The following is a 24,027-nucleotide window of genomic DNA, read 5'->3' on the forward strand; positions in this document are numbered from 1 at the left end:
AAAAAGCTAGAATAAAAACTATCAATAAGTAGATTGGTGAATTGAGGACGTCTTGGAAACTGTGACTCCCACGGGTTACAAGTGTTGAAGGATATATACTAATTAAAAATTATTAATGCATGTTTATGTGTTTTGATTAACAAAAAGTTCATAGAGAAATTAATTGTAGAGAAAATAATGTGCTCGTTTGAAAATGTGAGCGCGGGGAGCGATAGCCACTTATACAAGTTTATACTAAAATGATAAAAAATGCGTGAGATAATGGAAATGTGTAATAATAATGTAGTGATGTGCCATAATGAGATATATAACCTATGTTTTGCATTATATAGTAGAAGCTAAATTAGCCGAAGTTGTGGCCTAGTGGTGCGAGGCCTCACGCAGAAGCTGAATTTCTAGCACACTGTAGAGAAGCTGGTGCATTTGAACTGACCGTGAACTGTGTGCTTAGTTAGAATTTTCTGCAATGTACTGACAGACAGGAGACCATGAAGTCAAATTGATACAATTATGTGTAGAGTAGGCTAAATGTACTTTCTCAGGACTTGAACAATAGAGACACTGACTGAAGAGGAAGATGCAACATTTTCGATACCTGAAGAGCCGGATGATGAAGAAATTGTACAGTGAACCAATTCATGAACTGAGAAAGGTGAAATACTAGAACTCATAGATATGTAGAATAAAATGTATTGGGGAATGTCACATATGGAGGGCTATTTGACCAATTAGAAATTAGTGGAATGGTCTGAAAAACTCTAACAAAAAGTCATGACAAGGGGCTAAAACTTCAGAATTTTAGGCAGATTTGAGATGCAAGGGAAGAATTGATGACGTCAGGAGATGCGGTTCGAGATTCTGTCATTGGGCTCATGTTCTTGAGAGCCTGATGCGTTGCTGATCTATTGATGACCTGAAGACGAAGACTGACTTTGTTGCTGATCCATTTCGTGGATAGGTAGCTATGACCTCAAATTTAGATAATGCTATTCCTAAGCCAGATGTGTTTAGGCTAAGTAGTAGAGGTGCACACACAACCTTAAGACCCATGAAGGGGCCATTTTGTGTCTGTGGCTGATGAGTAACTGAGGCAATTTCCACATACTTTGCAATGTCCTGTAAATAGGTGCGTTTATCTGACATCTGTTACACATGTGCAGCTTCGGAGGTAGGTGCATATTTATCAATATGGACAAGAAGTAATGGAAAAGTTTCATGATGTTTGTGTAGAAGCAACACTGTAGTCTTATAGAGAGGTCGTGGAGTCCATATACTGAGGTAAGTGAAAAGCTTCCCCAAGTATAACTCCAAATCTTATTTCATGAGAAAATGAAAAAAAATAGAAACACCTTGGTTGTTTCAATGCAAGTCCATCAGGATTCGGGATAGGCAGCATTGTTTTACTCTTGCATGAAATACATCTGATTTAAAGTATCACAGATAAATCACAAAAGCTCGTATGACATTATTTAAGTAATACATTCAGACACCAATATTGTAAGGATAGATAGAGTGCTTGTTAGTTTGTGTGCTTCATTTTGTTATTTTCAATTGGTAATTCCAAAACAAAGAACAAGAGCCAATGTGGAATGGTACAGTGAAAGTGACATGGTCTGACTGGGTGTCAGCTCCCCACTGAAGAGTCATTCAACTAACTCATATGATTTATGTTATGCCCAAATCTGCCCTATTCATATGCCCTATGGAACAGTTCAAAATTAATTTTATTCACTGAAATCAAATCACTGTTGTAAGAATTTGGGGTTTTATTTGAAGGGGTGAGAACTTACCTCACATATTAATTGCAAACCTTTTCAGGGTGAACCAATAAAGTCACAAAATAAACCTGTACCTAACCTTCTGGTAGCTTGGCACAAAGCAAACAAGCTTAACTTAGAGGCAATGTGTAAAGTATTTATGCAGTACTCAAACAATTATAAAGTGAAAGCACAACACAACAAAAATCCCAAACCAATTAAAAATATAGAAAATATTGCTAAAAATAAACTTACATCAAAATGGCAAAAACCCAATAAGGAGAACTAGAGAAATGCAGTTTTAAAGTTTGAATTATTAATAGTGCCAAAAATAACAAAGCGTCAAACGTGGTTATCTGGGTGCGCTAGACAAGTCAAAGTGAAAAGTTAAGGTTGACTGCAATGGCACACCAGTTGGATACAGGGACCAGGTTTGTCCCGGTGGAAAGTTTACCTTCTTACTTAGACATTTTATCAACAATAAGTGGCTGTCAACAAATCATCGGCAGGGCAAGTTGGATACAAAGAGGTGCTTGATGATGGCAGGATGCTGAAGAGATAGGACCTAGTGCAGTCATCAACAAAGGCGGGATTATTCAGATCAGGCAAATACCCATGTTTGTGCCCAGAAAGCCTTAGACATTGATGGCTTGCTGCTCAGCTTCTCAATGAAGCTCTCTACATTTGGATTTAGAAACTCTTTTGGAAGTGAGAGAGCCATCAGCAGGGTAAACCAGCAAGCTGAGGTCGATGGGCAGTTCAGCATCAAGGACTAAGGCTTTGACGCTGAGCCTGGTCTTTGTCAGTACTCCAATCAGAAAGTTGGCAACATGTTTCTAAATCTCACTACTTGCAGTTTGGGGGTAGTAAGAGTAAACTCCATAACCAGCAAAGGGTCCAGGATCTGAGAAGCACCACTTAGGTGTTTAGGACTCAGCTCAAGTCAGGCCAGTAGCAGGATCCAGAGCAGGTTTCAGTTGGTATTGACCAGCTGGGCAGCTGCAGGGAAAGGGCCTCTAGAAGCTTACTTTGTGTCTGTAGCTCAAACAGGGGATTGACCAATTGACCCTTGGGGTCACTTCAAAGCTAGCAGGACCAGTCTTCCTTCAGTTTCACCAACAGCAGGGAAGTCCCTCTTCTGATTCTTCACAGGTGTATGAGTGTTCAGAGGAAGGTGCTGAGGCTGTTATATTTATACCCAGTTGCAGCCCTTGGGTGGGGAAGTCTCCTCTTTGCTCCCTAACCAATGGGGTAAAAGTTCCCAGTGGTGACCTTTCCCACTTTCACAGAATGTCTTATGTGTTTTATTGTAAACTATCCCACAGTGACTCTCTCTACCTAAATCCAACATTGCAGAACTATTATACTCCTGGTCACAGCTCCTATGCTCGCCCAAAGTTGTGACTGTGATAATGGGCAAACCCTCACTTGTCACTCCAAAGCAGTTATGGGGCAGCTTACCACTCTCACTAGGTTTGTAGCTAAGCTGACTAGCAAGACAAAAAGGGAGGCAGGCCTAGATTCCAGCTCCATCTGCCAGCGACAGGGTAGGCATCCTTCCTGCTTATGGAAGAAAAATGTCCCTTTGTCCAGTTCCTCAGACTCAGGAGAAACTGTTCCGAGGTATCCGATTGTAAACAGCAAGCTCAGAACCTGGCATCTAAATTGGAGGCTAGGAACTACCCCCCCAAAAATCATCAGCTGTGCCTTAAAATGAGCACACAACAACATCAGGGAGGCCCTTTTGGACACCCCCCCTTTGAAAGAGAAAGAAGAAAGGCCCATGTGCATCACCACATTTAATGTAGCCTCTAATCTGGTACATAAGATTACCAATAAACATTGGCGCATTCTGAACAGCGGCCGCCCGGACCTTCTAAAACCTATGTTTTCCCATAGATGCAGCAAAAGCATAAAGGACATACTGGTACACACCCGACCATGTCAACCCAAGAGAGGGCTGAACACCACTAACCTCCTACCACCACCCACAGGACATTATCCATGCGGAACCTGTAGTGTATGCCATTTGACACATGCAACCAAGAGGGCCACTTTCAATAACCACTCTACATGGGAAATCAGAGGTTTTACCACCTGTAACACCCAAGGAGTAGTTTATATGATTACATGCCCATGCAATATGCATTACATTGGAATGACTACCCGCAAAGCAAAGATCCGCGTAGGGGAACATCGGAGTAACTTAAGGTGTGGCCGAGATACGACAAAAATGTCCTCTCATATCATCGATAGCACCTACATAATAGATGATTACCAATGGGTCATCCTTGAACATCACAAGGAGGTTAAGTCTGAGTCCTTCCTTCTTGAGAGGGAACAACGCTGGGTCTTCAAATAATGCACTCATCAACATGGTCTCAAAGAGAACATCCCATGGGGACAACTAATGCAACATTAATCACTGTTCCCCCTACTTGGTCAAGACGCCTAGATGTCCAACACCTTATTTGGACTTAACTCTTTTGGATTCCTTAATTACCATCAAGTCCCCTTTTTCCAGCCTTAACTAATGACAATTTTTTCTTATATTGTGTAAACCTCCCTCTTCCTCCCTCTCTCTTTCTCTCCCTTTCCCCCTTCTTTTTCCTTCTCTTTTTTCCTTTACTTCCTCTCTCTTTTTCTTTCTGTAATTTTAAATTTTTCTTAAATTTTTCCTTTCCTTTCCATCACACCCCCTCCCTCTTCCTCCCTCTCCCTTTATCTCCCTTCCCCCTCCTTTTTCCTCCCCCTTTTTCTTCCCTCCTTTTTTTCCTTTATTTCTTCTTTCTTTTTCTTTCCGCAATTTTTAATATTTCTTTCATTTTTCCTTTCCTTTCCCTCATACCCCCTCCCGTGCACCCTTCTCCCCTTTTCCCACTCCTCCCTGTGCCACTTTTTTGTGTGTCTCTTTAGAAGTTAAGTGATGCCACATCAATACAGGCATCTCTAGAGGCACCCACAATTCAGGGCCCTTGTAGTCCTTCAATAGGCCACCGACGACCGCCATCTTGGAAGGTCGTCGGTCTAGTCTTCTCATACGCAGAGAAGTCAGGACACGTGAGCAGTTCTCCATTACAAATACCGGATCCCTATAGGGATTGCTGTGTTATGCGGGCCACAGTGAGGTGAGGAGTAGATTTTTGGCAGGAGGGTCGCTTTGAAGAAGTAAGTTCTCACTATGCTCTAGACCACCTGCAGTGGTAATAACGAGCTCATTGGGCCTGACCTTCACCGCATATATATTTATTTCTGTATATTTTTCAGTGTGTGACTACAAGCACACCCCCCTCCCGGAGGACCTATGATGCGATTAGCATAAACACTGAAAGTAGGTCACACATATGTGTGTTTTGTTTTAGAGATGCCTCACGTGTTTTAAGTGTTTTGTAGTGTTTCTCATATGTAGTACGTCTTGTATTCATTTTCATGTATGAATTACTGGTGCCATTTGGCTGGGTGATGGTGACAACAGCACCACACCCCTGAGAGATGCATTTACATCTTCTATTTTCCCTTTTCTTCCACAGATCTTCCCATCAGAACATTGACACTGATGGGTAGTATTTCATTTCATTGTATATATCTCCTTACCACAGTGAATAGTAAGAGTACTTCCATTATTGGTAGGCGAACGAGGAGTGATACTAGGAAGATCACTTTGGTCCTGAAGAGGAGTTTAGCGGTAAATTCTGAAACATGTAGACCACTAAGGAGGACAGGTACATAATATACCCACCCTCCTGACACCCCTTTTTAATCATACCACCCCTGTGAGACATGTAAAACTAGTAATATCATCCAGAGGGTAGTATTTTTAACTTATCAAGACCCCACCACTCCTATCCTTTTCTAGCATCCACATCGTTGATACCAACAGTGCTCCCACGTATTTTGTCGGTCGCAGCAAGCCTCGACCGGCAGCAGAATGGGAAGAAACCCAATGATGAAGCATGCCACCATGGGGTAACCCTGGTGGGTGAAGGTTTTTCTAATAAAAAAACTTTTTTTTCTGTGGAAGTTTTCCCCTTCTGGGTTGGGTCTCTAAATACGTTTACTACACAACACCCTCCCCTTGCCAGTTCAAAGGTTGTTCAAAGCCTAATAATATATAAAAGCTTCTAAAAGTCAACCTAAGAGATATATAAGAATCTCAATAATGACAAATTAAAATACACTTGAGCATATATAAAAGGACAAAATAAAAATATTAACTTGTGGCATTAAAAAAGGCAGAATTTCAAGTGTCAGAATCATTTTGGAAACATGTAGACCACTGAGGAGGACATGTACATAATATACCCACCCTCCTGACACCCCTTTTAAATCATACCACCCCTGTGAGACATATAAATCTAGTAATATCATCCAGAGGGTAATATTTTTAACTATTCAAGACCCCACCACTCCTATCCTTTTCTACCATCCACATCGTTGATACCAACAGTGCTCCCACGTATTTCGTCGGTCGCAGCACGCCTCGACCGGCAGCAGAATGGGAAGAAACCCAATGATGAAGCATGCCACCAAGGGGTAACCCTGGTGGGTGAGGGGTTTTCTAACAAAAAAACTTTTTTCTGTGGAAGTTTTCCCCTTCTGGGTTGGGTCTCTAAATACGTTTACTACACAACACCCTCCCCTTGCCGCTTCAAAGGTGGTTCAAGGCCTAATAATATATAAAAGCTTCTAAAATTCAACCTAAGATATATATAAGAATGTCAATAATGACAAATTAAAAGGCACTTGAGCATATATAAAAGAACAATTTAAAAATATTAACTTGTGGTGTAAAAAAAGGCTGAATTTCAAGTGTCAGAGTCATTTTGGAAGTTGCCAATCGAATCTAGGATAATTGAAGACAGGAAATCTTCCACTTTGGCAGGTGGTAAAGTTGGAACTTCATCACCAAGGAAAACCAAGGAGCATTTGTGTTCCAAAGCCTGAGCATCAGCCAAGGCAGCAGAATTCTGTGATGTGCCCAACAATGGGTGTAGAGCTGCATCCTCCATAAAGGGCAAATCATAAGCAGCTTCCCGTAGCAATCACACCCTCAACGGGCATGTCTGGTAATGAGCCCTGAGTGGGAAAATCAACAGATCAACGTCTAATGAAAGCAAGCGCTGCGTAGAAAGGCAAACTTTCAGTGCATGTTCGAAGGAGAACCAGAGGGACCGAAACACGAGCTGCACACAATGCAAAAAGAGTCATAATGACAGAGATCAGTCACACTCCAATTGCTCCAGGAGTGCTGCTCCAAAGTACTGCATCATGTGTTCACGACACAGCTGCACTGGTGGGATCGCTGTCTGTCCTCCTTGTTGCGGTGGGACAGCCATTGCACAGAAAAAGTAGCAATAGCAAAATGCCACCTATTATAGCCAAAGTTATCGGAAATCCTCCGACAATACTGGAGAATATTGAGTGGATGGTTGATGGTATTAAACCGAATATAGAGGAGAAGGTGTGAACAAAACCAGAACCAACAGCCTTAAAGAAATTTGCGATTCCAGTAGTACTGGATGCATTAAATATTTGTCCCACAAGCTCACCAAAGTGTCTCAGAAGTTAGTACTTAAAAGGGACTGTATCTCTGCTGATGACCTTGCCACCTGAAGTGCATAGGTCTTGCGTGCAGATGTGAGCACCACATGTTTTTAGAACAATGTAGCCTTGAGTCTGATCAACTTGTAAAAATTCACATTAGAAGTAGCAATATGGGACCAAATCTCAGCTACTCCCTTCTGTCTTGTAGGAGAAAAAAGTACGTTCCCGCAGCATGTAACAATATTAGAGACTGAAACAACATAAACTATTCCGGCTCGCATCCCACAACAGTTTTCAATATTGAGGAGAACATATCTGCCACTTGATTAGACCTGGGACCCAGGTCTAGTTAAGGGTACTGGAACTCCCTTCAGATAACAAGCCAAATTCGCTGCCGAAGCGTTACACGCCTGTGAAAGGACACCTGATTACAAACCATTGAGTGGCTGACAGAAGTCTCGCATTCACTACCACTAAGAAAGACCTCTTTCATGCCACTGAGACATTTGCATGAGAAGCGCAGCTCCCATACCTCATGATGTAACTATCTCCCAACCTTTCATATCTGCTTACTGGAATGTGTTTTAAACAGGACGTGAATTGGAGTGTTGAAATAGGCAGGTTAATGACCCTGTGTATTAACCACTCAGCAGATGGTATTTCAGCCACAGTAAAAGGCAACTTTTCTAACTTTACAATATTTAACATGACACAAGTCGCTTCTTTTTTAGCCATTAGCTGTCGCGTTAAGTTAAAAGTGGAAAATATGTCCCTTGTGCTAACGGGTCGCCAGGGTCCGCGACCTGCCTTCAGTGTTTGAAGTGTCTAACCCAACTGCATAATGGACCTTAGTTGACTCTGTTCCTGGTGTAAAGAAGACATATCACTTTGTATTATGTCTATTGCAGAAGAAACAATGTTGTTTAAAGTGTATATCCGGTCGGACAGGGTATTAATCCCATTGTCTACAACAGCTAATGCCTTCTATAAGTTTTTCTGGTCTATTTGCTTAACCGGGCAGAAGCTTCCTATTGGGAAAACTTCCAAATTTCATTATATGCTATGTATAAGAAGCACTTTCTGCGTTGTTTTCTGGGGCCTAACAGGAAGTCCTGTAAGTCAATGTTATTAGACCGGATACTGAGGTATTCTCTAACAGCCTCTAGTGAGGAACTCTTCTACATTGCTGGAATAGTTTCCCTACACTGCATGTTGTTACTATACCCACATGTTCGGATGACACATAGCGAGGGTCCGGCCTACATGTTCTAAAGCCCCCCAGTGGAGTTTATGACACCCATTGGTATCTATTGGCCACAATAACCACCCACCAGGGCGTGACAGTGAAGCATTAAACGTGCCATTATGGACCCATTCATCGAGCTGATCTTCAGTTGCATTTATGCACTTTTGCCATTTGTAAAGTTTTGCAGGGGCAGAAATCCTAGGCACATTAAAATCCTTAATTTTTGCTAAGCCAAAACAACTAGTTTGTTGTACAGTTTCATTTAAAATTATAATTTTAACTGGTGTCACGCATACTCTAATTAAAACGTCCTTCCCCCTTATTTGCCAATTTCTTGTTCCTCATACACTTTTTAAGTCAATCGACTTCAGCCAATATTCATAGCCAACCAGGAAAGAAAGGAATCCGAATAAATGAATTTCGTATCTGTCAATAATATGTGTACATTTTCCATTATAAAATAATATGACTCAGCATTTTTAACATTGTGCTGAGAAAAATATGCACTCTTTTCAGAATATGTTTTGGAACTCCCTTGTGGTGGAAGTAGAAGTAGACAATGTTCCCATTGTGTGTGAATGAAATGGTGCTTATAATAATTATAGCAAAACATTTCACCATAATTCTCTTTGAAATGATAAACATCTTCACTCTCAAATACAGTGAAATACTGCAATTCAATCATAGAATCAACTGTTTTCACATCCCAGTCATCAGAAACAACTCTGGGTATTATTACATTGTTCATTTAGAGTTTAAACACATATGATATTTGAATGACCTCTGTCAGGGCAAATATATCAATAGTAACTTTATCCCAAACAATCCCATCTGGAATTGGTATAGCGGAAATGTTCACCAAAGACAAGTCTCTGCGGACCTTGTGGGGTTTTAGGGCCTCATCCACCAGTTCAACTGTCCATCTTTTAGGAAGAAAATGACCATGTATTAATAGAAAGAATGTTATGACAAAGCCAGTCCAAAGGAGGAAAGCTAGTACAGTCGAGGAAAGCCACAGATAGTTCCATGGGAAAATAAAGTAATTTGTTTTAAGCCAGTTTATCTGCTTACATGTTTTTGGAAGTTCAGGTGTAGAAGAGGCAAATGAATCTGAGAAAGTGTTGTTGATGTCGGCAAAGTATCCAGAAGCAGTTTGTGCAAAGGCTGGAGCCGTATTTGTGGGAGGAGAACTGGTTCGTTCTCCTCCTGCGGTGGTTCATAGTAAATGACGCCATCTGTCTGCGTTGAAGTTGAGTCAAATCGATCAGTACTTTCAATATTGTTTGTTGTAACATATGTTAGTGGAACTAATGCAAGATCCTTTTCCACCCTCCCCAAGCTCAGATAGGTGTCAGCATGGCTGCTCAAAACTTGTAGAGGGACATCATGACCAGGAGTGAATGGGAATCGTGAACTACTGGCTGCTCCTCTTGGTCTGCTGTGCAGGATCGGCCACATGGTGTAACATGACATTGTCGATAGACACAAAGCGGTTTTCTTTGGCACCAGCCAATGGTGGTAGAATTACAGTTCTGGTACTGTGTATTCCCAAGACTGGGACCGGTGCACGATAATAAGGACTGAACTCTTTCTTCACAGCAACCTTTTCACGTACCAGATCCCCAACTTTAGGAATCCAGCCAATAGGTGTTATTGGTACATCCTTAATTCCTGTGGAGGCAGCACCGCCAAAAGCTTTGTCATCACAGAACTTTTGTAAATCCTGTAGGACAGTGACACGTCCATTTATGTCAAAAGGTGCTTCTGCCGCCTCCACGCCAGGACCATCACGATCTGGAACATACATTTAAGTTCTGAACAGGCACTCGTATGAAGTACGACCCTCCAGGGACCTTTAGGCAGATTGTTAAGTGCTCTCTGGACTCCATACAGGTGATTAAGCCAACTACGACCCGTACCTAAGACTCAGGCTGTTAAGGACTGCTTTAAATCATGATTTTGTCACTCCCCAACACTATTTCCCTTGAGATGAAATGGACACGAGGAGTTGGACCCCTAACGGAGCCATGGCACCCCTGAATGCCCTTGAGGCGAAAGCAGGGCCCTGGTCCAAGGGGAAAGCCGCAACTGCATATGTACTGATAAAGACTCGCAAATCTTTAATAACAGTCCGAGCATCAGCCGAGCATTGTGGCCACACCCATAGAAATCTGGAGCAGGAGTCAACAGCGACTAAAACTTATTTGTATGCATTGTCCGGTGTTAGGGGACCACAATAGTCCAAGTACACACATTGTAATGATTTGTTGGAAATTAGGAGGGGTGTCTGCGGTGGGCGTTTGACAGTGGAACCCTTAATTTGTTGCCAGATGTCACAACAAAGGACACACTTCTTGGCCTGTTTATATAGAAGTAGCCACCAATGACGTGCTTACAATAATGATATTGTAGCTGCCACACCAGTATGGGCAGAGGCAACCCCCTCATGCGCTGCTTTAATCAACTCTGATCTCATGTCTTTGTTTGGAATTACTCAAACCCCCACGACTGGTATTTTTACTTCAGCATCAAGGCAGCCTCCCATTTGGTAGGAACATTTAGCAGGAAGTGTTTTTGGATAGGGCGTGCCTTCAGCTGTGGCTTTCACGGCTTTCATATGTCATCGACCGGTTTTGTTCCAGAGCGGGTTACAGCAGCAACAGCAGCCATAGCTACTGCTGATTTGGCGGCTTCATCAGCCAGTGTATTTCCAGCAATGTGCATCCCAACGCGCTGGTCTCCAAGTGTATGTAAAACATGGACGCTTGGTAGCGTTTCCTTCACATCTGCTACTTTCCCCCCACAGAAGTCTGTGTTTGAGGGTCTTGCCTTTAGAATCTATGAACCCATTCTGGTGCTGGTAATGCAAGTATTCATTGAAGGACTGGACACAGTAGTACGAATCACAAACAATCAGTGTTAACTGTGCAGGATCTGTATGTTCCAGTGCCATCACCAGAGCTTTCAGCTCTGCTAGTTGTGCTAAGCAATCCCCTAGGGTTTGCGTGTATGTATGCTGGTGACAGAATTTATTATCCTCCATGGAGCCACGTATGACTGAAAAAGCAGTGGAGTATTGATGTTTTGTGCCAATTGCAGGTTGTAATGAGCCATCGGTGTACATGACTTTTTGATATTGATCAATAGGCAGTGTATTTGCTGGAACTGTGTATTCTAGTTCATAATGTAAAAATTCTTGAGTTTGAAATTTTGGGCGAAAATGTAGTCAACATCAGTGGCTGTCAAAGGTGTTGCCTATTGAATCCAACGTGGAGGTAATACTTTACAATTAGGTACGCTGGCTTTGGTAACAGTATCAAGGGCTGGAATTGGAAAAACAACAATAATGCTTTTCCCCTGGGCTAGTGGTCTTTCTTTAACGACGGCCATCTGAACAGCAGTGAGAATTTTCTCAGTGGGAGTAAAGCATTGTTCTGCTGCTGAATACAAATGTAATTTGTATGCAATCGGGACTGACTCACCCTCATTGAAAGTTACATAGGTGAAACCAATGGCACCAGCAATTACTCTGATGACCAGATGTTTTTTGTTGACTCTTGCGTGTAAATGTTGTGCTGCAAGCATGTCTGTTTGCAAAGCTCTGAGAATACGTGTGTGTTTGACTGTCCAGAATTTAGTGAAAAAGTCAGGACGTATTAAGTCATATAAAGGTTTTATGCGTGATGTATCATCTGTAATGTAAGTTCTGCCAAAAGTTAGAAAACCCAATAGGGAATGGAGTTTTTTAATTGTATCTGGAGGTTGTAACTGTGCTAATTTATCCAAGAATTGTGGCACTAGGCTCTTTCCTTCACTTGAGAGCTCGTAGCCCAGAAATTCATCATCCGTGAGATAAATATCATCTACACAGGACAATGCTTCTGGGTCAATGTCGTGCAATATTGAAGTCACACGAGCTGTGAACAGTCCTGAACTGTTCTTGTACCCCTGGGGTAAATGAAATAATTTTTTCTGGGAGTATAGTGTGCTATATTTTGGCAGAAAAAAACATTGGAAATGCCCAGTGTTGTTTTCTATTTTTTACGCACTATGTTGTTCATGAGTGCTGTGCCATGTGAGTTTTGTATAGCGTATGTTCACAAATGACTGTTTAAATGTATGTAGTCTAAGACTATTCTGTATGAGTGGTACGGTGTAGCCACTGGGAATAAGGGATTATTCATTGGCGATACACAGGGTTCAATTACGCCCCGGTACTCCAGTTGTGTGAGGATTTCCCTCATAAGTGCTTTTGCATCGTGTTTAATCAGATATTGGGGTTGTGGTTGGGGTTAACTTTTAATAGGGATTACATGATAGGTGGAGTCTTTATCCCATCCTACGTGGTTGCGATATAACGCCGGTGTCTGAGCCAATGCCCAATCAATGGCGTAGGATTCTGTGAGTTCTTCAGGAAAAAGAGGTGAGAAATAAGGTTTAATAACATCTTCTCCATATGGGCAGGTACAAATTCAGGTAGCCAATCCCTTTCGGCCTGTAGAATATCTTATATGTTTACGACGCAGTTCCAAAAGATTGCGTTGATTGTGTGCTCAATGTCTCTTCTAACTGTAACGTTACTTTGTACATCCTATCAGGCGTGGAGACACGCATGTCCACAGTTTCAACTTGTAGGAAGTCATCAGTTGCTTTCACTTTCAGATGCTCTAGAAGATTCAAGCAAACTATTGTGACCTCTGACGCACTGTTTAATAGCCCTAATGCCTACTTCTTGTTCTTCAATATAGCCCTCTGATTGAGTGGCATGTCGGACTGCAACTACTGCCACTTTTTTCTTTTTGAATTGGGGAAGTTTCTCTTCTTTTTTAACAGAAACTTCTGTTGAGCGTTGTGATTCCTGTCTCGGTTTCACTTACTCAGTTTTTTGTTCTGACTGGCCACCTCCCTCACTGAATTTTTCTGGTGAGTCCTGAAAGTAATGAAATTGGCGTGTATCGGTGTATTGATATCTGTCAGGTGTTTTTATATATTATCTCTATTTCTGAGATTATATCTATTCTGTGGGCTCTCCGTATGCAGAGATTCTCCTCTATCTTTTTTAGGTGTTTGTTGTTTTTTGTCCCAGCGTTTCTTAGTACCCTCAGGAGCTTGCTTGGTAGAATCTTTATTAGATTTACCCTGTAATTGTGGTTTTGTAGGTCTGGCCCCAGACTATCTCAACCAATGCTAGAGTAGGTCTCTGCGATAATCTTTGGTAGCTCACATTCTTGCTCCTGTGGAGGAACGTCCTGGAGCCGCATGCGCACCGCTGGGGTGACTGCTTCCCCTCTAAGGTTACTTAGTGTAATTGAAGAGACAGTGGGAAAATTGCCCATTAGTTGCATCTCCAAGTCCAGGGCTGGGGCAGCCCCCTATTTATCTTGAATTTGTTTCGACACTTCCGATAAGTTGGCAAGTGTAGGTGTACCATGTGCCGTAGTATGGAGCGTGGCAAATACTGTGTCCCAAGTATTACAGTTATCTATAGTGGGAACCACCCCAAATGGCAAGCACATGGTTAATATTCTATGTTTATCCTGAGGTCCCGTATGGGGAAATACTTCTTCCAGTGTGTTTATTTTTTGAGCTAACTAAAATGGAATTTCTTCTCATTTGGCGAGTACATTACCTATGATCGAATGTACAGTCGCAGGATTAATGGCTGCCGTTACTGCATGTGGTTGCGCTGGAGCAGCATGTGCTGGGTTTGTATTTAATGTTTGTAATACAAAATATATTAATCGTCTATATATTGCCGTCAGCTCAGCATATAAGCGTCAGACTTCAGCTGCATTTAGGTTCGCTGCAGCAGGGTGAGGTGTAGAAGTGGCCAACAAAGGCCAGGTAGGTCCATTATTATTTAGAGGACCTAGCCTAACATGTAAAATTGTGTGGGGTAGGGAGCCATCAAGCCAATTATTATGTTCTTTATAAGACAGAGGTATTTCTAGATATGCATATGCTCTGTATTGTGCAGGTACGTTTGCAGGTGTATAGTGATGAAATGTATTTGTGTTCCCATCAGCTGTTGGAAATGTGACCCAAGAATAAAAAAATTCTGTTCTATAGGCTGGGTGAGCCTCAACAACAAATGTGACTGGACCTCCCTGAGCCGTTAGGTATTGTGCCAGTAAATGTGCAGTAAATGGTGGTCACATATTGACTGCAATTGATACCTGTTGTGGATTCGCCATAATGAATGGTAAAGTTCATTCAGAGAAAGGCACACCAAATGGGGATTATCCTTTTCATGGTTCAAGCTTAAACAACCTACAGATTTAGTTAGATACTCCCTACTTAGCTGAGGGGGAAATCCTCAATACCACAGACGTCTCCATATATAGTAATGAGGTGTCTTTGTATGTGGTGAGACAGAGGTACTCAGGAGGACCCGAAAATTAGAGTCTGACCAAACGTGGGCAGTGCCATGTCACGTAGGCACTCATTATTCTAATGAGACTACTGGATTTGAGCAGCAGATTCGCCTACGGTGTGGGGGACTGAGTTTAACCCACTACAGGTGACATCTGTCGGCCTAATCCGGGTTTTGCTCCAGCTAACTAGGAGTGCCTCATCTCTACCCAAGAGCAAGGATGATTGGGCAGCCGAACGCATGACACAATTGACTCATCAGGGAAATTATGGCCACTCAGATCGCATCCGTTCCTCTCAGTTACATTAGTCTCACATATACAAGGACAATCAGAGGCAGTATATGTTTCAATAAGGTTTTAATGAAGCAACTGCATCGTAGATAATAAAGCATGTACTGCAATAACCAGGATGCTGAAGCATGACAGGATTAAGACTGTGACAAGGAGAGTAAAGCATAAAAATAACGCTGCCATATTGTCACTAGAGTCATTAAAATAATTCCTACATAGGCTATCTTAGAGCACAGCATGTTAAGCTCGCTAATGTGGCTATTGTTAAAATAATAAATGAAGCTAAATAAAATATATCTAGGTTAAAGTGCACAAGTCATCTGTCAGCAGATAACTAAAGATTTCTGTAACCATATGCAAAATATGTCATTGTTGATATTATGTAGAAACTTGCACATCCGCATCTTCCAGCACCATGTAGTCTATCTAAAGGCCAATGGGAAACTCAAACCATCTACCACTTTTGGTAGAGTCATTCTTTGCAGTTTCACATTTGATATACATATACATTATTATTTGATAACTCTCATCCAAACCTGTTAGATATACTTTATCTCTGCATTGATGTCAGAATTTTGGCATGACTGCAATACTTGAATCTTGTGAATTGTACATTTATGTGAGGTATTCCTGATTGCTTATAGTCCCATAGAGCAACACATATGTAATGTGTGCCTAACGTAGGGAACAGGGTTTATGTGTTTTGCTGCCTACTTTGAAATTCACTTCATAGTAATAAGCCATCCTCTTCCATTAGTTATATTAAGATATCCAATCTATCAAATAATTTAAATCTAAAATATGGGTCTGTAGTTGGAAAATCCATGGCACTATCCTTTCAGATCCCTTTCAATTGTTACTCACTATGGCCCATATTTATACCTTTTGACGCAAACCAGTGCCGGTGCTGGTTTGCATCAAAAAATGTACAGCTGGCTAATGCCATTCCTATGCGCCATGTGGGTGTCTTATTTAAGGATTGACGTTACCCGGTGTAGGGGAAAATGGGGGTTGTGCGTCAAAAAATGGTGCAAGTCATGTTTGAGTCAAAAATCACGGCTCAAACTGGACTTGCGCCATTTTTTGACGCACAACCCCCATTGAAATGACTCCTGCCTTAACAAAGACAGGAATCATGCCCCCTTGCCCAATGGCCATGCCCAGGGGACGTCAGTCACTTGGGCATGGCCATTGGGCACAGTGGCATGTAGGGCCCCCCTATGCCACTTTAAAAAAATAAAAAATAACTACTTACCTCAATTTACCTGTACTTACCTGGGATGGGGTCCCCATCCATGGGTTACCTCTAGGGATGGTTGTGGGGGCAGGGGGTGTCCCTGGGGGCAGGGGGGCACCTCTGGACTGCTTCCATAGTCAGAGACCATGGAAGTGAGCCCACAGGTCGCCTAACGCCTGCCCTGACCCAGGCATTAAAAAACGACACACATCAGGCTGTGCGCTGTTTATTAAGGCCCCCCCCCCTATTGTGCATCAAAATGACACTGGAGTATAAATAAGGCGCACAGGCCTTAAAGTCATTTTTTGGGCAGGAACACCTACCTTGCATGTCATTAACGCAAGGTGGTTTCCCGCATCCAAAAAATGACGCACACGGAGGAATTTTGACATCCGCGGGGTCGGGCCTCATAGTATAAATGTGGTGCACGGTGTGCGCCGAATGTGTGTCAAAATGTTTGACGCACATTCGGCGCAAACGGAGTATAAATAGCCCCTATGCTTCTTTGTCCCTGGCATCTTTCACTATGCGCTTGCCCTCAATGTAGGAAATTATGGATTTTGTTGAGAACAAACACTGAATACTGCTATGGTGTTTCTGATTAAAACTTTTACTTTTAATTTATGTCGATGGGGGCATCGCATGGGTGGCATATAGACATTTCCATGCTACCACCTATGGTTTTGACGGAAGGCCTTAGCTTCTAACACTGGTAGATGTGGCTTGATTCTAAAAAATAATGCCTTCTTGATGCAGGTGTTAACAAGGAGAAATGGTTTAATTTCTCTTAACATTTCACACATTGATGTGTTGTTCTGTATAATTCACATACAATAGGAGACATTTTTAAACTTTACCTAACAGTAGTATTGTGCACTGGAAGGGTACTCTTCCATTACAAAACACATGCTAAACATCATGAGCACTATGATGAAAAGGCGTTTGCATGGCTGTAGGTATCCTCGCTGTACACCTGTACTGGGGAAGAAAGCAGTAGCGCCATATCTTAGTAGATATGGCTTTGCATGCTGTCTCCTCTTAGAGCAATGTAGTGAAGCAACTTTGGTTGCTGCTCTTTGTTGCACTATACATTGGTAAATCTCCCTTATAGAATTGTGTACTGGAACAGTGCCCTTCCCTTACAAAACCTGTTCATACATATGTGCTAGTGAAGAGAGCATCAGCGCCAAATTTTTGTAAATGTGGTTCTGCGCTGCTTTCTCCCCACAGCACAATGCATCATAGCACCTTTGAGTGCTGCGCTGTGATGCACTATTTATTAATAAATCGTCCCCTGGGGATATTTTTACATGAAGGTACACAGCCTCTACAATAAACCTTTTAATCTGATTATGAAATCTACTGATCAGCTGCATAAACTGTTTAGGCTTTATTCTCAGTTTATTTCAGCAATATCATTATACTATTGCTGAATGTAAGCTTACAGCAACTGACCTATGCACGTTTTCATGTAATGTGGACGTGCTTATTTAGACAATTTTATGTCTCTGCGTGTCAGGTTGTGTACCGATATGTGATTTGTTGGGAATTACTTTACACCAAGCAGCCTGAGTAATGGCTAACAATGACAATTCACTTATGTGAGTCTGACTCTACTCATCACCTTTCATCAACTGATTTTATGCCTTACAGTGATCCTTAGGTTTTAATCCTCCAGATCTCATCAGTTGCAATTTCATGTCATATTTTTCTGTGTCACAGAAAAACACTCAAATGTAAATAATAATCTTACTACTGCTCAATAATAACACTGTAAAGCCACAAGGTATTATGTTTCTACGCAGTACACTGGCCAAGCCTTGGATTGTGTGTCTGTGTGTGTGTGTGCAGTAAGTTCCCTGAAGCATATGCATACTCTGATTGGAACAGTCCAGTCACTACTGCCTGATGGGCATTGTATTTAAATAGGGAGATAGGTTCAAGCCAGAAGGAACATGAGGCATGTGAATGCCACAAAATTCCGAGTGGAATGCAGCGTAAAATCAGTGTCTGGGTACACAAAAGAGAATTCAAAACAATCCAATTTGTACATTTTCATGCAACCAACTGTAGAATTTTATATAATAAGGCAGTTACTATCAGCAGCAACAAGAAGTGCAACCCAAAGCAACACAGACGTTTAAAGAACATTGGAAAAGGAGTGAGACACATGTTTGCCCTTTTGTAAAATCCTTAACAGAGGGCAAATGGGAAAGAAATACAGGAAAACAAAATTAGCACCATTCCTGAATTACAGAGGATAGTTACCTGGCTTTTCAGCAAAGGCAAGTTAACACTAATTGCATGTGAATGTTATTTGTGGTCTATCACCCCCCTTGATGTGAAGCATTTAAGGTTTTAATAGAATGGTTCCTGTCAGCTCACAGTATGGGCTACTCCATAATCACTTGTAGGCAGCAGGGTTGCGCAAAGTTTTATTGTGCAATCATATTTTTTTTTCACATCATTCTTGATTGTTGACCTTCCCGTAGTTAGAGTTTCCACAGTTTCCCTTCCTCTACATCAACCTAGTTTTTACCATAAAAGCACTCAAGCATTGCTTCCATTCCCATTAGATAACACTTTGCAAAAAACATTCCCCAAATAAGAAATTAATCTTTTTATCAATTTCTCCAATATGGTGTTTGTAACTATGCACCTCATTTCGAGGCTGGTTGTCATAAGACCGCCAGCCTCGTGGTGACGATCAGGACTGCCGCTGCTGTGTCAGTCTGACTGCCACATTAAGACCCTGGTGGTCAGACTTCCAGGGTTCAGCTGTCTATGCCATTTCCGCCAGGATCGGTGATCTCGAGGGGATGACGGTGGGTGGAAGTCGCAATCCACCAGGGCAGCGCTACATGCAGCTCTGCCCTGAGGATTATGACCTTGTTCTCTGCTAGCCTTTTCGTGGTGGTTTGACTGCCATGAAAAGGCTGGTGGTGAACATGTGTAGGGGGCCACAGGGAGGCTACTGCACTGCCCCTGCACTTGGCATGGGCACTGCAGGGGTCCCCCTGCCCAGCACCATTGCAGTGTTCACTGTCCGTTGTTCAGACAGTGAACATTGCGAGAGTGCTGGTGCACCCAGCAGGCTACAGCATTGCCACCGGTTTGATTACAAGCCTGAGACAATGTTGTAGCCTGTTTCCCGCTAGTCCAGTGGGCAGAAACCAAGGTTTCTGCCCGCTGGCCTAGCGGGAAACTTCTAATAGGACAGGCAGGGTGGTCACCACTATGGTGGTGGCCACCCTGTTGGGTGTTTAGCGTATAAGCTTTCCGGCCATCAAACTCATAATGAAGGCCTATGTTTCTTCAACTGCAAGCGCATGGAGACTGGAAAGGACTGAAGGCAACGTGCTAGTTTTATTTCATGTTTTTTTTTGAGTGCTTATCTTGTCAAGCTGTGCCTCGCGGGTGAGTCAACTCCAGTGAGAGAAAGATACATCAAATTACAAAATGGTGGAAATAGGAGTATGAAATATCAAAAACATTGAAACTTCTAGTCTTTCACGTAAAAGCACAATTGCACAGAACTTTGCAGACTTTTTGAGCTAATTATACAAGAGGCATGAGACGAAACTATAGGAGTTTTCACACTCTTACTCAGGCCCCTATTGTGAGCTGTGCAGAGTTGATTTACATATTTTTAGTTTATACCTGCCCTGTACAATTACAATGTAGAGGCGAACTCTCACCCGAAGTTAGTGGATGCGATTTTATTTCACCTGTTAGGTACAATTACAAAATTCCTATTGCAAGTAGCAGTTGGGTCTTGCAAAGATGTGGTGTTATCATCAAAATGCCAGCTGGTAAGAGCAGGTGGTAAATTTGTTTCAAAGATTTTTTCAATATGAAGTCACCCTTATTTATTGTGTTTGAGGACACCAAGAATTAATTTTAAAATAATCAATTTGTTTTGAAAAAAGTTGTTTTTCTTGAAAAAAAGGTTTTCATCTATAACTTAAATACACACACACACACGGCTCTACTAAACCCCTACAACCGATATTAATTTATTACATTTAGGCATATATGAGTAGAGACAGCACATTCTCTATGTCATTCTTCAACACCATGGCTGAAGCAATAGCTCTTCACAACTCTCATCTTCAGGAGAGAATTGCAGTTAATTATTCTACAGCTACAACTACAAGGGCAGCATCAGGACCAGCAACATAGAGCACAAACACCAAATAGGCACAGAAGAGGCCTAAAAAATCAGGAGGTGTCTCAATCCTTTAAATGTGACCACATAATACAGTGTTCTAAACTTTTACTTTGAGATGGACATAATGCTTAGCTTATTGGATGCAAAAGGAACCGATCTGTAGTCCTGTAATCGAATAAGGACTTCCATTCCACCACTCTTTAAAATGTTAGCAGTACTACTTTTTTGAATTTTAAGCTCCAGTGGGAGGTCTTCATGCCATAGCACATCCCAACTTTCCCAAGCTTTTGAGGAAGGTAATGGCTGCTTTACTCCAACTTCCATCACAAGGCATTGTTTTCCGTATAGATAATTGAACCGTGACTGACGTGAAGTCAAATGTTAAACTTTTGCTTGATTTCATAATTTCATAAGAGCACTGGCCTTTACCCACGTTGCACTTATGATTAGCCTAAGGGAAATTTAAATTACACCACTGTAATTCGCACATGTTTGGGAATTTAACTTTTTGCTTCTTATGCAAAATTCCCAAAATTACACCATTATACCACTTTGTGGAATGATGTGCCATTCAGTGGTGTAAACACATGCATAGTAAATGGTGCAATTTGTGGTAATTCAACACACAACAAAAACAGAACATGTATAGCTGTTTTCTTTTCATTTTTCTTGTTTAAATGAATTCTGGCTACAAAAATTGACACACGGTTTTATTTTGTGATAAAATATAGCCCAAAATGATGGACTTGCATTTTGTGTCATTTTGCAAAAGTTCGCATGTTTGGCCATTATTGTCTCATATTTACATTTATTTTACACAGCCCTTACATATACCACCCACCAGACCACCACAGCAACTGGAATAGGATTTTGTAGCATACCATAAAACTACAGGTGATGTGTAATGCAGTTTCATTACTCATTGCAGTGTCTTTAAGAAATAGCAAGTCGCTATATACCATGTCAAAATGTAATTCACAAAGAGCATGCTTGCTAGGAGAGTATAAAGTTAAAAACAATTTTGAATGTTTACATTTGTTAAATATTTCTTCATGTTATATGAATAACATTTTTAATATGTTCCTTTCTGCTTAATATGCATAAAGGTGACTCTGATTATCCTTTATGTGCATGGGTTATGACATGCATTCATGACTCCATCACTCAGTCTAAAAGTTGATATAATAAGTCACACTCTAGGAGAATGGGTATGCATTTGGCCTTTAGAAGTTTATCTTTAATACCTATGCCATAGTTTTGGGGCATTAGCAAATAAACCAGAGAACATTTGTAGCAATAGAATCATATGCTGTATGCAACACAATGTGTCAATAATTCAAAGTGTGGCCAGGCTGGAACACAGAAACCAGCCCGATGATTGCTGAAGTGATGAATGAGATGTGGCAAATGTAGATAGTGTATATACCTAAAAATAGCAGGACCAAAATTATTTTGCTATAGGAAATGAAAAGCATTAAACATTTTCTTATGTCAAGCCATTACTGCCAGGGGATGAGCTCAGGTTTGAATTATTGAAATCTTCACCTGCAAGACTAGTGACACAGCTTGCCCTGCTACAGTGAAAGTAGTTTTTGAACATTTTTCACTTTAAGGATATGTTTAGCATTAACTTTTATATGTTATACCTTTAAATACAATGCACCCTGACTTATAAACATTAAAGCCTAATTTGAGCTGACATTAATATTTAAAAGATGGGTTTAGGCCTGTCAAGAGGGATTATTGTGACAGGCAAAGTTTGTAGTTTTAAAACTGCACTGACAGCCTACAGTGGTAGGCCTACAGTCATGCTTGCACTGTCACTGTAGTGGTTGGCACAAAGAGTGCTGCAGTCCACTAGTGACATTTGAGTCACAGGTCCTTGGTACACTGTGCAGCATATACTGGTGACTTATATGTAAGTTAAATATGGCATGTGGATGGATAGTGGGCCTTTGTATCCAGCTGAAGGTCAGCACCGATGTGCAGCTTCCAAACAATCCCACACAAGAGCCCCATTTAATTTTATGAATCTAGGAATATAGGCCTACAATGACTGAGGCCATTTCAATAGGCATGAGGTATCCAAGTACAAACTTCATTAGTAATGAGATGCCTGCTCAAGATGTTTTTACTGTCAAACAATTCCACCAGATAAGTCAGACATCACTCAGTAGACAGTTAACCACCATCACAAGTGGTTACTCTTTTGCAACATGTACATATTTTTGTATGCAAGTCATCGTCACACTAAATTTTGCCAAAGATGACCCATGAAGCTTCTGATCTCCTTCTCTAAAATACACAAGTGTTCAAAAGCCAGTGTTTAGCGGGTCCACATCAAATAAGATATCATATATATTATACATGATTCCTTTTGTGCCTGCAATAGATGCAAAACATGGTGTGTATTCCTTTGTAGATGCTGCCTTTAATTATGGTTGCAGCACCCATTGTCTCAGCTGTGTATAGTGGTATCTACCTCACTAAATCAGAATTTCAATTTGGAATTCCATGATAATAATATCTCTTACCTCTTGCCATGCATCAAATGCAACTATAGTGAATTCTAATGGATTGGGGTGCACAGAAACAGGATGGTGATTAGATTGTGCTTCTTAATAGCTGCATCTCATATCTATAAGGAATGTATCAATTGAAGTACTGGGATATACATTAGGGGTTGATCCGTTCAGGGTTCCAAGGCAGGTTCCGCATTATGCACCCCCAAAGACCCACTACATTTGATACCAAATTTTATCAATTTCCAATACGAAGCAGACAACTGTAATCTTTAGGTGGGATGCTTGGTAACATAGGATGGGAACTCACCAAACAGACATCTGGTGGTATGACAGGAAAATATTGCCATGTTGGATTTGCCATAGAATAGTTTACTGTGGAATGGTTTGCAGAAAAGCAAACAAGATGTGTTGTAAACATTTGAAGGGTTGCCCTTAGGAACTTTTTCCTCATTGGTAAGGACGTGCCCTGCTAGCAAATCTTACAAAAGTACACCTCAACTACAGCTCACCACAACAGCAACTTGACCTCCAGAAGAACATTAGAGGAACAGACCAGATGCTTGAGACCTATGTAGAGACTTGTAGAGGTGGACCTGCTCCCACATGTACCAAGAATTCAGAAGTGGACTTGAAGGGTCATTTGCTGACATCCTTTTTTACTACACAGGAAAAAAGCTGCAAAGAGACTTTTCCCCGAAGTTCCCAGCTGATCATTAGCAACTTTAACTGGACTGGACCGTGCTGATGGCGTCTTCTGAAGTGAGTCCTGGTCCGTGAGTGTTGTTCCTGTGATCCCAGGACTCCAAAAATGTGAGACTTTGTGACTTTCAAAGACCTTCAGCATGTCAGCTGGACTCGTTAGTGAATTTTCAGCTTCATAAA

Source organism: Pleurodeles waltl, chromosome 12 (assembly GCF_031143425.1).
Source record: "Pleurodeles waltl isolate 20211129_DDA chromosome 12, aPleWal1.hap1.20221129, whole genome shotgun sequence".
Taxonomy (NCBI): domain Eukaryota; kingdom Metazoa; phylum Chordata; class Amphibia; order Caudata; family Salamandridae; genus Pleurodeles; species Pleurodeles waltl.